The sequence below is a fragment of the Equus caballus genome, chromosome 4 (genome assembly GCF_041296265.1).
Source record: "Equus caballus isolate H_3958 breed thoroughbred chromosome 4, TB-T2T, whole genome shotgun sequence".
In the NCBI taxonomy this organism is placed as follows: Eukaryota; Metazoa; Chordata; class Mammalia; order Perissodactyla; family Equidae; genus Equus; species Equus caballus.
The window spans coordinates 78,508,456-78,523,164 of NC_091687.1; the positions used below are offsets into that span (position 1 = coordinate 78,508,456).

The following is a 14,709-nucleotide window of genomic DNA, read 5'->3' on the forward strand; positions in this document are numbered from 1 at the left end:
TACAATTACTGGCAATGAAGACTTTGGTCACTTGATGAAAGTGTATCTGCCAGGCGACTCTCCTCTCTTTCCCTTGTAATTAATAAACACTTTGTGAGGAGGAACTTTGACACTATGTAAATGTCCCGTGCCTCATCAACTTTCAATTTATTAGGGTGTTTATTTATATCTGAAAGGACTCATGAATTCCTATTTTACTCAATAGGTTATAAACTGTTACAATAACCATTTTGATGCTCAAATTGTGCCACATTTGGCTAGAAGGAGCCCGTTCAGTCTGCCTCTGTCTTTTTGACATGTCCCCATCGTTCTTCAATCATTTCCTTGCTCTCTGGCACAACAGGATACTCTAAGCTTATTTTGTATTTTCTTTGCCCCTAAAAGGAACTCTGGTTCCTTTTAGTGGAAAATGGACAGTGTTTTGAGAACCAGTGTGTTTGCTCTTGTGCATTTTCCAGACTGTTGTTGTGACAGTTTCTGCTGCTTCTCTCCTCATTCCTTCCACATGTCGTGTTTTTACCACCAGCAGGCCTCTCCCTCCCTCTCTTATCTCTGCCTCCAAATATCCCATTCTTTTCTATGTTGATATTTGGAAGCACTAACTATGGAACAAGCAGTCACATAATAGCAGCCCCGTGCCCTGAGACAGGCTGGCCTGTTATCGGCAGGATGCTGGACAACCCACTGGCCATGGGTGCAGAAACCTGGCTGTTACATACTTCCGGGTACATAACCTCAATGGGCTTAAACATCTGAATGTGTGTGTGGCATTCCCAAGCACAAGCAAGGATTAGGACCAATGGCTGACTTACCATTTCACACTATGAGGACAACTGACTTCTTGATTTGCCTTAGTTCAGCTTTTCCCAAGATTGATCCTTAAAGTCTTTGAATTTGGAGGTCTTCCAATTCCAGGTCTTCCAGAGGTTGCCAGGTCTTCCCTACCTGGCATCTTTTCTCCTCTAAGGAAAGACAAAAGACCTAAGAAATCCAACCATCCTAGCTTCTGCTCAGCTCCAGGACTTTCACTCAGACTATGCCCTGGGGTAGTACCAATTGGTTCCCTCAAGATCGTGAATGGAACCTGGGGGTTAACATGGGCTAGCAACCTATGCAGTGTTCACACACATTTTACCATGTCCTTTCAGTCTGTGGCCCAACTCCTGCCTTCTTGATCTGCTATGACAACAGAGAAGTAGTCCCCTCCATGCAGGCACTTCATCCCCCTCCTGGGCTTTCTGATCTCTGCCAGCCTTCCCTTAGGTCTTTCTCACTGTGGACTTTTCAAGCATGACTTCCTATGGCCCCTCCATCCCTGGATTTAATGAAGTCTTAACTTTCCTCTTAAGCGACATATGCCCAACATTTCTATCCACTACTCCATCCTCTCCTAAGTGGGCTTGAACCCTATGAAGCTGCCAGGGAAGAACACACCCGACCCCTTGGGAACCAATCTAGAGCCTAGCTTGAGACCCTTGACATGCCTGATGAGAAGGGTTTGGAGAGAAGGAGAGAGAGGGTGTGGGAATTGTGAGGTCATGATGAAGAGTTGGAGCCAGCAGTCATATTGGGCCATGCGAAATTTAAACAAGTGAAGGAAGATGCTCAGAAAGGGGAAGAGGAAGCTGAACCACAGAAAGAAGCAGAGGGGCCATCAGTAAGAATGAAAAGTGGAGAGTAGCTACCTTGGTCTCCAATATCTTTCTAGAAACAAATGTCAGTTTGAAGCCTGGGGCGCTTCGCTTCTTGTCTGGGGACTCTGTCAGATCTCTACATCCTTACAGCAAGCCGCCCTTTTTTGGTGTGCTAGTTTGAGTGGATTTCTGTTTGTTACCACCAAAAGAGTCTTGAACAGTCTTGATGACTGCATTGCCTTCAAGGTCCATGAAGCAGAGATTGTTCTCCCATGCCCTGGGAGAAGGGGGAGTATTCCTCTCACCTCACAGTGCTGCTTCCCAGATGTTTCTGCAACACCTTTGTTAAACAAACCATCCTTCTTTTTATGTCCATGTCCAACACAAGGATGTACCCTCCTCTTCCCCCTCATCCATTGATATCTGGAGACTTTTCCTTGTTCCCTAATAAACAAAAAGTTCCCCTCCTTTTCCTTCCCTTGCTATCATCCTGGGCAACCTCAGTGTTCACATGGATGACTAATGCACCATGTCAGCCCGACAGTTCCTTGACCCATCTATTCCAAAAATAATGAAAACAATATATAAAAAAATCACTAATATTTTATAGCTTAGGAAATTCTTTCCCAGTCATAATCTCATTCTGTTTTGATTTTTGAACTCCACTCCCAAAGCCAAACCATAGACTCATCCTCATAACTGCCTCATTTCCAAAACCCGGATGTCTTAATTTTCCTTCCATGAAAACAATTCCTTAGGCTCCTATTTTTTCCCTTTAGTTTCTCCCAGTAAGCCTTCTCTTAGGATTCACTAAGACCATTTTTCTTTACTCTTACATAATCTCACATGTTCCCAGTTCCCTTCAAATTTCTTCCTCAGCTCAGCCAGCATCCCGTGCTCTGCCATTGGCACTCTGCATGACCAGCACCACCGCTTCTCTCAACCCTTGATCTCCACTGCACTCACCTTGTCCATCTTCAAGGCTCACTTATCACACCACTCTCACTGCTGAGCCTCTTATCATTCAGGCATATCATTCTCTCTATTTATATCCTCTCTTGTCTCATGTCTTAGCTGGGCCCTCGTTGTAATTTAAAAAGTATTTTTTAATTCTTCCTCTCCATTTTCTTCTCCCAAGTCTAACTTCTCCTTCTCACCTGCACTCTTGCTCTCCTCGCTCCAATCTCCTCCAGGATTTTACCTCATCAATTTTTCCTCTCTTTCTCTACTGTCTCCATTTCAGGTCCCTTTTTCATTGACCTAAGTGAATGGTCAAATGTTTTTGCAGAAACCATCCCATCTTCAATCTTGCTTTTCCCTGAAGCCACCATTCAGCCTCTTCCCATCCCCTTCTTTAGTTTATATTCAATGCTCTGTCTCTGGTTCCTTCTTCAACCCTCCAAACTCTATTCTCATAGAACCTGCTTTTTTCAAAGGAAAATGACTGCCCAATTCCTAATTCCAATTTACCACAAAGCCCTGGGAACTCTCCTCCTTTGGCCTTCAAGACATCTTTCCTCCATATTCCCCTTGAAGCTCTCTGATCTCTGTTCTCCTTTGTCACCATTTCAATGTGAGCCTCTCCCAAAGTTCTCATTCTGGTCCTGGAGGGCCTTCTTGCTTTGCACTCTCTCCCAGGGCATATCATTCTCTCCCACATCTTCACCAATGTGCTTGTCACTCTCTCCACCCACCTTGGCTCCACCCCATCTCTTCTGAGCTCCTGACCTACATTTCCAACTGCCAATGGGACATCTCACTTCAAACTTGGCATGTCTCAAATTGAACTTAGTGTCTTTCCCCTAAAAATTCCCCATCTTGTGTAAATGACACCACCAACCAGTCACGCGCATGGAAACCCTGGAGACTGAATTCCCACAGTTAATCAGTAGCTCATATGGCCACAGGGCCATACCGTTTTGTGTCCATTTCGTAATTCAGGTCCTGACTCCCCCTCCCTGATCACTTGCCATTACCCTCTTCCCGGTTTGCCTACCTCCAAGCTCCCGTCTTTTCAAGCTTCAAACACACGTTTAATCATACCATTTCTGCCTAAGACATAACACTAACTCCTCACTGTGTGCAGAGAAAGGCTCAGACTCCTTGGAAGGGCATTCATGGCCCTTCATTAATCCTTGACACATTTCCCACCACACCCTCTGTGCCCCTTGCTCCTGCCACACGAGTCTTCTCGCTGATCCCTGAACCTGCTGTTCTTCATCCCATGCCTCCACTTACTGTCTCTTCAACTAGAAAGATATTTATCTTCATTTTCTTTCAATCCAAATCCTCCCATAAGTGAAAGCTTGGACCAATGGCCATCTCTACTACGAAGCCTTCCTTGACCCTGTCTGGGCAGAACCAGCAGTTGCTCCTCTTGTCTCCCTTAGTGCACTACTTTTTGCTCTTAATTCACTCGCCCTTACATTATAATTGGTTACTTTCATTTCTGTCTTTCATAAGAACTGTTTATTGAGTAACATATGCTCTTTGTTCTTAGCATCTCCTTTAACATTTACCACAACTCTTCAATGTGGTATTAGTATCTCCCTTTGTCAAGGAGGAAATTGGGGCTCAATGAGGTTATGTTTCTTCTTAAGGTCACACAGCTGGTAAGGAGAAGAACCAGAACATGAACCTAGGTCTCGTTTACTCCAAAACTCATTCTCTTTTCCCTAGACCGGTTGTTCCCAATCTTCACTGTATATTGAAATCACTTGTGGAATCTAAAAACTATTGATCCACCCAGACATTCTGATTGAATTGGTGTAGGGTGTAACCTGGGTTTTAGGGTTTGTTATTTTTTTAAGTTGCCCACCTGATTCTACTATGCAGCAAAGATCGGGAACCACTGCCCTGGGCTCTTCAGTGAGTCCCCCCGGGTCTGGCACACAGTATGTTTAATACATGTTTGCACTAAATCTTTTCTCCAAACGCTTTCCTGTCCACTGGACACTTTATCCCTAAATTCTAGGGTTGGCAAAAATTCAAAAGCAGATAAAGAAAGTAATTGTCTGGCTACTACGAGCCCCAAATTTATTTCCAGCGAAATTTTCCAAATCAATATAAAGAAGTTAGGAAGCACAGGCCAAAGTTAAGTTTTACCTAATTGATCCTCAATTGCCTTTCTTTGGCAAGAGAGGCTGGCTCCTCAGCATGCCCCAGCCCCTTCTCTTTTCATCACTCCAGCAGCCCTATGTTGACATGACTTGTCTCTACGGCCTGATCCCAAGGCAGAGCCTACCTTCTTTGGAAGAGAAGTTGAGGCTCTGTAGGGAAAGCATGTAGACAAGGTGCAGATCATGGCAACAATCAGGTCACACTCCCACAGTCCTGGATGCTGTTCCTGTGGCAGGGTGTCACAGCCATGCACTGCCCCAGGAATTGCTGGGGGAAAAAGTCCCATTGGGTCAGTCACTCCCCATGCTGCATTTACCCTCCCCTTTGTATAACTTGAGGTTACTTTATTATAGCCAAATTTGTGGAAGGAAATTTGCAAGCTAGACTACTTCTTTAAAATGTTTTGTCCCATTAAGACTTTATTTATAGCTTTTAATATTAAATTCCATCAATGAGGAAACATTACCTGATAAAACTGTGCTGTGAATTTATGTGAACTTCCTGTCTGAGTAGCATATGCACTCTTATAAAATTCTATTAAAGCTTCTGTTTTGCTGCATCGAAGGAGAAAACAACTCAGAAAACCTTTCAACATCTATGAATGCCATAAAACTTCTCTTCTCAGATCTTATTGGATTCAGATGTTGGTCATTGCTAGCAATCACCTAGAACATATCATCTTTTCTGTGTGCTCAAAGTTCTAGATTAAATAATTCATTCACCAAACTTCATTTGGCGTCCTCCCTATGTGCCCACACATACATATTGTCTGTAACACAGAGCCAAGTACTATTGGGAGCTTTATGGCTCACACAGTAGTGTTCCTTTATAAAATGCCTAAAGCTAAGTTAAAGAATCTTGGTTAAGTGATATTCTAAGGCAATAATTAAGAGATGCTGCAGGGCCTGAAATGACTGAGTGCTAAGTGAATGGTCCAGGTGGAGGCTTGTCATGGAAGGTAGAGGAGAGACACAGGTGGAGGCCATACTTTTAATGCTAACTTTTGAAACTCAGCTTCTTTGATTGTGAGAACAAGAGAGTCATATTAGAAATTTGGTTCCAAGATCATCCCACCCTCATCTGTGGTGAGTCTGAGGGTCTGTAAGAGTTAATAGGATGGCATGACCATGGAGACTTTCCTGCAGTTAGGCATATATTCAACGTGGAAGTGGGGGAAAGTTGCAAAGGAAATGAGCCAGGGCTCAGTCAGGAAACACATGCCACACTCGTTATAGTAACAGAGACAATTTAATATAAAGAACTGATAACCAGGTTCTAGAGAACATGAAGGAAACCCTGAGGTGTAACAGAGACGGAAGTGCAGGAAGCAGCTACCACCCATAGGAGTAGAGGAACAAAGGGAAGAGGTTGGAATTATTAGAAATTAGAAATTTGGAGAAGAGGTCTCAGGGCTGAAGCAGGAGTCCTGCCCAGACGGTGCTGGGGTCTCTCAGAGCCACAGTGAGGCTGGTTCTGGATGTGGGGGAAACCCACAAACTGGAACTAGCTGCTGCTGCAGGAAGAACTCTTCCTGAAATAACATCCACAGGAACTTCCAACAGAAAGGAGAGCGTCCCTTCTTCCTCCTTGAGCCTTAAAGTCTCCCTCTAGTGCCTCCTTCTGGAAGATCCTATCAAGGAGCAGCGGGCAAAGCAGAAATGTGGTTTGCAGCCTTATCCCCAGGGCCCTAGCTGAGCACAGAAGGGTCGGTTTGGAGCTGAGAGAGAACACTCTCAGTTCCAAACCCTAGGAGCTCCAAACCCTAGGAGGGTTCACCAGCCCTAGAAAAAATGGGAATAGGGCAGCGACAAGCAAGGGAAACAGTTTAAACAAAGTAGTAATAATTTCTACTATGTCCAAGCGTCCACTTTGTATCATTTTACCCATTCACTGGTTCATCCTCATAACAACCTTATGGAATCAGTGCTATTATTCACCTGTGGCAAAGGAGGAGCTGTAGCTCAGAAAGGTTAAATAACCTCCTCATGCTTATCCAGCACGTGAAGGGCAGAATGGGGATCTGAACACAGGATTTTTCCATTGCAAAGCTCTTCCCATCACAGGATGCATAGTGTTTCCTGAAAATGTGGTTGGCACCTCTAAGCAGCCCTGAGTAGATTGACTAGAAAGATGGGGATAGATTTAGAAAGGTAAGTTTTGTCTAATTTGTGGAGGGGTAAGGGATTTGGATCTTTTAGGCAATGGGCACCAGTGAAAATTTTGGAAAATGGCAGTGAAATGGTGGAAACGTTTTAGATTTATTTGGAAAGAGTGAGTGAGCAAGATGGGTTGAAGAGAAGAGTTTGGTGCCAGCGAGCCTCATTATGGACTAATTATGATAATTTAGAAATGAGCTGATAAAGGCCTTGGTTTGGGTGGTGGCATTGAGAAAGAAAAGGAAGGGGAGAATATTTGGATGAAAGACTGAAGGGGAATGGTTGGACATAGATGTTGTATGAAAAGTAGGACTTGACAAGACATTTTCACATGTCGAGGTATATGGGGTAAATAGGTTCAAAACTTAGTTGGCTTGAACTAAAAAGCCTGACTTATGGCCTATCAGACATATGTTGTACATCTGCTTAACCACTCACGTAGAGAATGCACTCTCTTAAGAACGCATACTTTGCCTCCTACACCCTATTGGTAATGCCCGGATTAGCCCCTCTCCTGACATCACCATCATGTTGACCTGCTAATTTGCAACTGAACACCTCTTTGCAATTTTGATGAAAATGTATCCTAGTTGTGTTTAATCTATGTTCATTGTTCTAAAAAGATATAAAACCGTACTGAAACCCATGCTTCTCCAGAACGCCTTCTAAGGCCTTCCAGGGTTACAACCCTCGCTGTGGCTCATAAGAAAGTCACCCCAATTTTGATTTATAGGGTAGTTATGGATCATTTGCGTCGACAGACTCAAAGATAATTCTCAAGTTTTGGGGCCTAGATAATTGGCAGAATAATGATACAGCCTTCAGAAATAGAAATTCTGGGAATTTTTCCTTTCAGAATGTGGCCTCTGCCTCCCTGCACTGCCCCTATTCCCCCAACACACTGTGATAGCAGAGGATTCCCAATGCTCTCCCGTCTCAGCCTGAGTTATCAGCAGTAAATGTGATAATTTAGAATGAATTGAGGGGTAACTACTTACTGCGTAGTCAGGGAAATACTAGATTGGAGATTAGGAACTGGATACGACTATCAATCTGCTGTTATTCGCTATATATTTGACTTTACCCAAGTTATTTAACAGTGTGGCTAAGAGGATTTATTGGGATGATGGCTATCAATAGTTCTCTAACTTCAGTATTTATCATAATCACCTAGGGAGCTTTTATTTTTTAATTTTTATTTATTTATTATTTTTTTTGAGGAAGATTAGCCTTGAGCTAACATCCGTGCCCATCTTCCTCTACTTTATATGTGGGACGCCTACCACAGCATGGGTTGCCAAGTGGTGCCACGTCCACACTCGGGATCCGAACCGGCAAACCCCGGGCCGTGGAAGGGGAACGTGGGCACTTAGCTGCGCCACCGGCCGGCCCCAAGGGAGCTTTTAAAAATACCAACGCTTGAGCCTGTCTTCAGAGTGTCTGATTCAATTAATCTGGGATAGGACCTAATCTTATTTTGTTTTTTGCCAAGGGTGGGGCCTGTGTGGGGTGGGCAGGTCAGGGAGGGTCCAGGGGGTAGGGTGAGCTGGGGTGGAGGGAGTGACCAGGGCCTAGTCTTTTTTTAAAGTCAGCACCTCTGGTTAACTATTTGAATGCCTTCTCACGTGCATTCTCCACTGACCCCAGAGATTTTCACTACCCCTAGTCCCAGGGGTTGTCAGCACAAGAAAATTCATGCAGAACTGGTTTACCCTATTGAAGAAGATGATGAGCATCTTGCAGGATAAAAGGGCCAGAGAAGACAAGATCTCTGCTTGCCAGTAGAGGCACAGCCCATTAGGCATTTTGGGTTTTTATAGCCTCAAACAATGAAAACATATTTAAAATTTCAATTGGACTTATTTAAGAAGAGCAAGAATCTGCTACTCTATCTCATTAATTTTATGCGGGTACCATGGGGCTCTCCGAGAGGGATGGCTCTTCTAAGACTGCAGTTCTTAGAAGGGCAGCACATGAAGTTGTCCAAGCCCCGTAGAGCCCCAATTCACCCAGACGGTAGGTACTAAAGTCAGGACTTAAGGAAAAGTACAATCCAAAGAACCTTGAAATTCCCTTATACAAATATGAAGATAGTGGAGCTCCCCTTGCACAGTCAACACAGTTTTCCTCTAGTGTTGCAACAGATCACTTATTCTTCCCTAAACTCATTCTTCCCTAAGGGGTGGTTGGTATATGTTTAAAAATGGCCATTTGTACCTAAAAACAGTGTCTTTAATACAAAATTCAAACCTAGAGGACTGAGATGCTCCAGCTAAGAGAGTCTGTGACTGAGAGGCAAGGAGGCTGACTGAAGGAACATTCGTGAGTTGTCACAGTAGGAGCATTGGCCTGTTCTAGCCTACTACAACTCCCCTGAAAGCAGAGGGCACAGATTAGCTTTTTAAGCTAGTATATATGGGTATTTTAACTACTAGGTATAGAAACGAAGGCACAAATCAGTTTGGAGCAGAATTTCATTAGAGGGGAATCATTTGCATGCCCAGATTTAGTTATGCTAATGTAAGGGTACCGGCCTCTCCCTGCCCTAGGGAGAGGATGTAACAGAATCTTTTAAAAATTCTTGTGGCTTATCAGTTTGCAAAAAGAGCCCTGGAGGCTTCTGGTAGGAAAGGAGTGTGAGACCTCATGCTCCTCTTCCTGAGAGTTGAAATTAGAGAAACCTCTTTTTAAGAGTGTGGCCCTAACAAATACCTGCTGGTCTGAGAGGACTCCAAGAGCCCCAAAGGCGTCTTCATTCTGAGAGAATCTTCTGGTGATCCAGGCTCCATAAAGAGAGGTTCCAACAAAGCATGGTTGATATGGCTGAGTAACCTCTGGACCTAGCCACCAAGACATGCTGTCCCTCTTTAAAACAATGGCTCAATGTGTGAGTGAAAACTACTCTTGGAGCCCAAGCGAGAGCTGTGGATTGTGCCGGGATCCAGCCCAAGAAGGGTATCACCTGATCCGTGGGCTGGAGCCTTGCAACTCCACAGGAGTGGTGTTCAATGATGGCACCCTACCTATAAAAGTCACGGAAGCAAAGATGCCTGTAGACCAAAGGGACTTTCTAGTTAAGCTGTTTGAAGTTTCACTGACCAGTTGCCCTGAGGAACTCAAGGGTAAGTTTGGAAGCATTTAACTGTTTTTCCAAATTGTCTTTTTTCTCTTTTATTATGTTAAGGAGATACAATCACCAACCACCCTGAACCAGACCGAGCCTGGCCACAAGAGCCATGCCTAGGCCCTTTGCCTTATTTCTAATGCTAAGATCTCTCCAGGAGGAGCATAGGCCTTATTACGGTAACTTGCAGTGTATGTGGAAGCATGTTTTCCAACTGAGCCTGTGCAAGCAAATACCCTCCCCTCCCTTTTGAATATTCATTCCCCATCCAAAATAAAAGGTCCCTGCTTCCCTTTGTTTGAGGACACCATGACTCTGGAAGTGATTCCTCATGGTCTCCTATTTGCTGCAAATATACTTTACTTTGTGAGACAACTACTTCTGGTGGAAAGTCTGATTTAACTTACCAGGAGGGAGCCCACTCTGGTTTCCGTGACAAAAGTACTGACCCACTTGGATTCAGTGAGTCCCTGGGATTCTTGGGCAATTTGAAGTGGGAGCCCCAAGAGAAAGATCCTGGATTTCTGCTAATTAGGATACATGGATGAACAAGCAATAAATTGGGGAAAAGTGTGTAAAGCTGATAAAGGGTGTTATACCAGTTATACTAGCTTTCAAGCTCCAATTATTCATTTGTAATGGGAGTAGGAACAATACAATTCTTAGTAACATGCTAATATTTATGTGTTTTGTTGGGACCTGGAATTGACCACCCCAAGATAGTCTCTCTGGCATGATGATTACTTGGGGCTGGTTACTTTGCAGACAGGAAAGCAACTGAAAAGGAGAATTTACTTACCCTTTGTAAGAGACATTTACATTGTAAAGGAAATCTCCATCTGTAAAGATATCTCCCTCTCTGTACCAGGAAGAAGGGGGGATGACCTTATCTCTAGAAACTCTTAATCAATGGGAAAGGCAAGGACTTAAATCTGCATTTGTTTATTGTGGTTGTCTGGTAACCTCCTGTAACCCCCAACATCCTCCTTTGTCTTTTGCTGGATATGATATTTAAGGTGGTGGCTTCAGCCATTTTGGCAAGTTGCTCAGCTTGCCTGAGCCTCTCCCATCTATATATGTTATAAAGCTTTGTTTAATTTTCTCCTGCTATTCTGTCTCATGTGAATTTAATTCATTCTCTGGCCAGACGAACCCAGAGAGGGTAGAGGAAATGTCTTCCTCCCCTACAGTTTCAAGACAACCAGCTCTCAGGGACCATTAGGCATTTGAGATCTTTTTCATCATCTACAAAAATTAACCAGAGTATGAATTTCAGATGCTTTAATGAGTGGGTCACCTAAATATTTACTTGAAGACACTTCCTGAGCCACATGGTAAGTAGGGAGGTATTGAAATTACTATATAAAATCAGTTTCGTTGACTTTAAGAAGTGTTTAGAAAGTATTTAATAAGTATTTAATGGTCTTCCGTCCTTATATTTTAATTAGTATGGGTTATTATTCATCAGATTAACACTAAGAAGTCAACACTGTCATCTATTTGTCTCTCAGGGAAATTTCTACAGTAATTTTACAGTTGTAGTCAATCCACAAAACACCCCTGGTAAGAGGTTGGTTTATATACTTAGGCAGGGATTCAAAGTTGGGGATTATCTTGATACATAGTGTGTACCATGCTTGAGAACAGAAATCGGAATTGCTTGCAGAACAGTTGAATCATATCTATCCACTCTTTATTTTAAAAGTATATTGGTTTATTGAATATCTGCTGCATACCTGGTGCTCTATGGTTGAATCCAGAGTGAGAAGTGAAGGGAAATTGGTGCACGGAAAGGGCCGGAGGGAGGGAGAGAGAGCCTGCCTAAAAGAAACAATCATAATCATCCTTGGCTGATCTTGTATTAGAATTGTAGCTTTATAGATTAATTTTAGTAAAAAGTTGACATTTTACGATATTAAATCTTTTTGTGGTAGTCTCTCCATTCATTCCGAATATCTCTTATTTCCATTACTAAAGTTTTGTAGGTTTTTCTTACACTTCTGCACAGTCACTATTGTTTATTCCTAGGTATTTTTATTGTTATGATGAGCAATAGAATCTTAACCAGTTTCTCCACTTTCAGTCTCAGTCCTCCCACATCCACACCTACAAATTTATTCTCCTTTTAGATTGATCAGAGAGTTTAAGATTTGTTATCTCTTTACAGGGTAAGAAATTATGCATTTTTTGTTTTAATAATTATCCTTAAAATTTTAACATGCTTACTTAACAATGTCTAAAGTTTATGAATATTTCTACCCTCCTTCTCAACAATATAAAAAACTTAAAGTGCTTAAATTTGAACACTCTCCTTCCATCTTGATATTGTTGCCGATACTCTATTATGCCTTGTTTTGTTACCAGAAATTAGTAATTACTAGTTATTTTTACATATTTAGTATTGTTAATTTAACTGCATGTGTAAACGTTTATTTGTTCTTCATGTCCTCTTGCATTACTTTTGGAATATATCTCCTTTTTCCTGAAGTTCCTATAGATAGAGTCTGCTCTTGGTAGATTTTGTTTGTCTGAAAGTGTCTTTATTTTACCTTTGTTCTTTAATGATAGTTCAGCTGCATATAAAGTTACAGATAATTATTTTCTTTCAGGGTTTTCAAAATATTATTCCATTGCCTTTTTCTTTCCATCATTGCTTTGGAAAAGTCTGGTTTGGTCTGATTATTTTCATTTGTAAGTAACTTTCTTTTCTCTCTGATAGCTTTGGATATCTTCTCTTTTGCCTCTACTCCTTGCACTTTCTCTGCAATATGTTTTAGTGTGGATTTATTTTGTTTATATTACTTGGAATGTGTGCTGCTTGAAACTGAAGGTTTATATCTTTCATCCATTCTGGAAAATGCTCATCTTTCTCATTTTCTTCTCTTCTTTCTTTCTGGAAATTCCTATTATAAAATATATGATGGACTGATTCATTCTACTTTCCATGTCTCTTAACTCCTATCATATATTCTATTTCTTTATATCTTGGGCAGCATTCTGGGTAATTTCCCTAGATCTATCTTCCACTTCCCTAACCCTCTCTTTAGCTGTATCTACTTTCCTGTTCACCACATCTGCTGAGTTTTTTTTTAAAGAACATTTTATCAGCATCATGACCAGACTATTACATTTAGCAATTAACAACATGTGAACAAATAAAAACACCCTACATCAAAACTTTGTGGAATGCTTTGCACTTTCCACAGAACAGAAACTAAAATATCTGTTATTCAGTTAGTCACAAACATAGTCCTTAGTTTTTTTGCCCATAAGAGCATTTCCTAAAACATCTCTTCTTGTAGCAATTAGACCCTGCCACTGTGGTTGACTGAGTTCACAAATCTCTTGTAACCTGTAGCTTTTCTGTCACTTCTCTGGCTATCCTCTTCTGCTAACCATTTTTTTTCTTGGCAGTAATTAAAATATTCTGCCACTGTCATAACTACTGGTGTTGCTGGGACACTCACAACCACCTTAGTTTTGTGGAGTAGCAAAGTATTGGCCTCTACCACCATAAGGACCAGAACTTCTGCCTCCAAAGTTTCATCTATTCACGGGTTCAACATTTAAAGATTGATTGTTGTAATTTCCAAAGTTATTGTAGAGTCCACCACCTGGAAAACTGCTTTCGTTATTACCAAATCCATTACTGCCCTCATATTTGCCACCACAGTGGCTGACACCAAAGCCATCACAACCATTGAGGTTTCCTCCATAACCAAAGTTGTCATTCCCTATAAAATAACCTCCACAACTATTGCCAAAGTTTTCAGAACTACTTTGACCTGACTGAGGCGCTAGCCATGTCTTGCTTAGCCAGGGGTTTCATTACTTCAAAGTATGGTATTTCTGAATGATAGTCTTATTTATTGAGTTATGTTCACCAAAGGTTACAAAAGCAAAGCTTCGCTTTTTGTCACTGTTCTACTCAGTAATGATTTCAATCACCTCAATCTTCTAGACTACTCAGAATAATCTCTTACATGATGTTCTTCAGCTTTGTCTTTAATGCCACTAACAAAGATCTTTTTCATAGGTAACTGGGCATCCAGTCTTTGGAAACCTTTTGAGACAGCCCTCTTAGGTTCCACGACTCTTCCATCCACCTTGTGTGGCTTTGTATTCATTCATGACTGCATCTGTCTGCACCACAATGGCATATGTGACAAACCCAAAGCTTCTGGAGTGCTTCAGGTTTGGAACTTTCATTACCACACAATCTGTGAGCATTCCCCATGGCTCCTCAGTCCCCCACTGGTTATTTTAAATTCAAACCTTTAATGAAGAGCTTCTGCAGTTTTTTGGGCTCTTTGGGAGACTCCGAATTATACATGATGGCAGCAGGAGGAAAGACTTTAATGATGCTTCCTCAGCTGTGGCCACAGGAAGAAAATCACTGAGTTTCTAATATCAGTGGCTATATTTTTAATTCCTGGATATTCTTTTTAGTCCCTTTTCAAATATCTTTTAGCTTAGTCTTTTTCCTTTAAGTGTTATGTATCTTATTCATGTTTTGTATCCATTTTGAGTTTTCTTCTATCATTCCTAAACAGATTTGTTTTACAGTCTGTGTATAATAATTTTTTTTATCTGATATTCTTGGGAGTCTAAGTCTGTGGTTTGTTTTTCCTGTGACTCTCGATCTCGGTGGCTTATTTTGTGGCATGTTTTATAA

General features: G+C 41.8%; 1 pseudogene; it reads right to left on the reverse strand.

The window, feature by feature from the left end:
* Nucleotides 1-13,451: 13,451 nt before the first annotated feature.
* Nucleotides 13,452-14,367, reverse strand: LOC100071220 (heterogeneous nuclear ribonucleoprotein A1-like; annotated as a pseudogene).
* Nucleotides 14,368-14,709: the final 342 nt, after the last annotated feature.